The sequence below is a fragment of the Rhineura floridana genome, chromosome 1, assembly GCF_030035675.1.
Source record: "Rhineura floridana isolate rRhiFlo1 chromosome 1, rRhiFlo1.hap2, whole genome shotgun sequence".
Classification (NCBI taxonomy): domain Eukaryota; kingdom Metazoa; phylum Chordata; class Lepidosauria; order Squamata; family Rhineuridae; genus Rhineura; species Rhineura floridana.
Window position 1 is genome coordinate 213969021 of NC_084480.1, and position 2095 is coordinate 213971115.

At 38.8% G+C, this 2095-nt stretch overlaps 1 pseudogene; it reads left to right on the plus strand.

The window, feature by feature from the left end:
- The first annotated feature begins 1170 nt into the window (after positions 1-1170).
- Positions 1171-1267, plus strand: LOC133375980 (U6 spliceosomal RNA; annotated as a pseudogene).
- The last annotated feature ends 828 nt before the right edge of the window (positions 1268-2095 follow it).

A 2095-nucleotide genomic window follows, 5' to 3' on the forward strand; every position in this document is an offset into this window, starting at 1 on the left:
GGAGGGCACACGGTTTGCAATGGCTATATTATATAGAAAGGTGCCTGTTCAGCTTCCTGACATCTTTGGTCCTCCAAGCTTGCCTGAGTGTAAGCTTTTCACTGCTGATGTTAACCAATGCTCCATCTACTGTTCTCTGAAATTAACTGCATGAACAGTTAATGATTTTTCTCCCACACAGTACCACTTTTGCTTCCTCCTCTCCACCTCCCCATGATCCCAGAATGCAGATGCAAGATGTGAAATACCATGGCTATTTTTGGTAAGCATGTTTCCACGTATTTATTGACTTAGATATTTATATCTGAAGTAAAAAAAGTTATAAAACATTCATTAACCCTGCATTTCCCCCCCATAAAAGATAAGGGTGGAACATGATTTCATTTCAACCAACATCTGTGGTGTAATGGGGATGTTTCAGGCAGTGGACACTTACCCCCAAATACCAAAAATGATCAATTTTGACAACACTGTTCTGTTGATGAGAAAGGATCAAATCCCCCAGTTCAGCAAAGTATTACTGGCCATGATACCACTGACAGCACACCAACCATCTATTTAGCAGTGCATGCAGGACATATAACCCTGGGTACTGGGTGTAAATTTCCCATTCCCATTCTCTTGCACAAGCAAGACTGCATACAGAAGGGCAATATATGTGCAGCAGCCTGTGTCCTCATGTGCATGGCCCTTGCCTTACTACTATCCCATCTGCTTTCATGTTGAATTCTAGAACATGCATGTACAGTCAATCTTGGAATAGTCAACTGTTGGACATCCTGGGTGGTATTCAACTAAACAGTTTTAGCACTAGAGCAACATTATTCCCCCCCTTTCCTCCTCCTGCTCACTTCTGCACCGTCCCCAAATCTGTTCCGGGGGGTTGGAAAAAACCCGGAACACATTTAGGGGATGCGAGGGGGGGAATGTTCTATTCCATGAAGAGAAATTCTTGTGCTGACAAAACCAGCAACTTAGTGCTATGTTGAATACAACCCCTCTGTTAAGTAGCCACTGATGGATATGAAGTAATGCTCATTACGTTAATAATGGGGTTAACTTTCTATTGGTTCATTTTACTGTTCTCATTCCCTGACTAATAAATAAAAAATAATCCAGAAAATTTCTTTTCTAAAATATAATTTGTTTAATTCATGTTTTCAGTATGTACTTCACTAGGGGCAGAAGTGCTCACATAGGAAGAATATGGAGAAGATTAGCACAACCCAAAGGTGACATGGATTTATGAGAAGCACTTCATATTTTTTAAGCTTGATAGGTTAGTAACAGGGGACACGTTATAAAACATGTTATAAAACAAATGTGTGTGTGTTGTTGGAATCATATAGAGAAGCAACTAATTAGGAGGCAACCAATAAATGTTAAATAAATAAAGAGACTCTGAAAGTTGAAAATGACACCATTTATAATGTGGGAGGGGGGAACCTGTGACCCTCCAAATTTTGTTGGACTCCAGCTGCAATTAGTTCCAGCCAGCCTGGCCGATGGTCAGGGCTGATGGAAGTTACAGTCCCTTACCCTTGTTATAAATGGTTCAACATTCTGTTATTTATTTGTTGCCACATAATCATGATTATGTAATATTACAATAATGAAAATTCATCCTAAAAGCCAAATCAACATGAAAGCAAACTCACTTTACAAGCCAGGAAAAAAAAGTTAAAGAGCAACCAGCCACCATTGATGACAAGATATTAAAAATGATGCCAGTTATTTCCCCTGGATTATATTTCTGATGTTTTAATGAGATATTTTATTGAGACGCAATTGCTGCTGTGTTATTTTATTGTTGTGAACTGCTTTGAGATTGTGTCTTCAATGAAAAGCAGCTCAGAAATTATTTTAAAAGAAAAAAATGATAAAAAAAATGAAAGGTTGTCGAAAAGCTATTAGAAGGCCTGGGAGAATTTTACAAAAAAGCATTTGCCTCATACCACAAGGATATTAATGTGACGCAGAGCTTGGAAAAGTTACTTTTTTGAACTACAACTCCCATCAGCCCCAGCCAGCATAGCCACTGGATTGGGCTGATGGGAGTTGTAGTTCAAAAAAAGTAACTTTTCCAAGCTCTGAA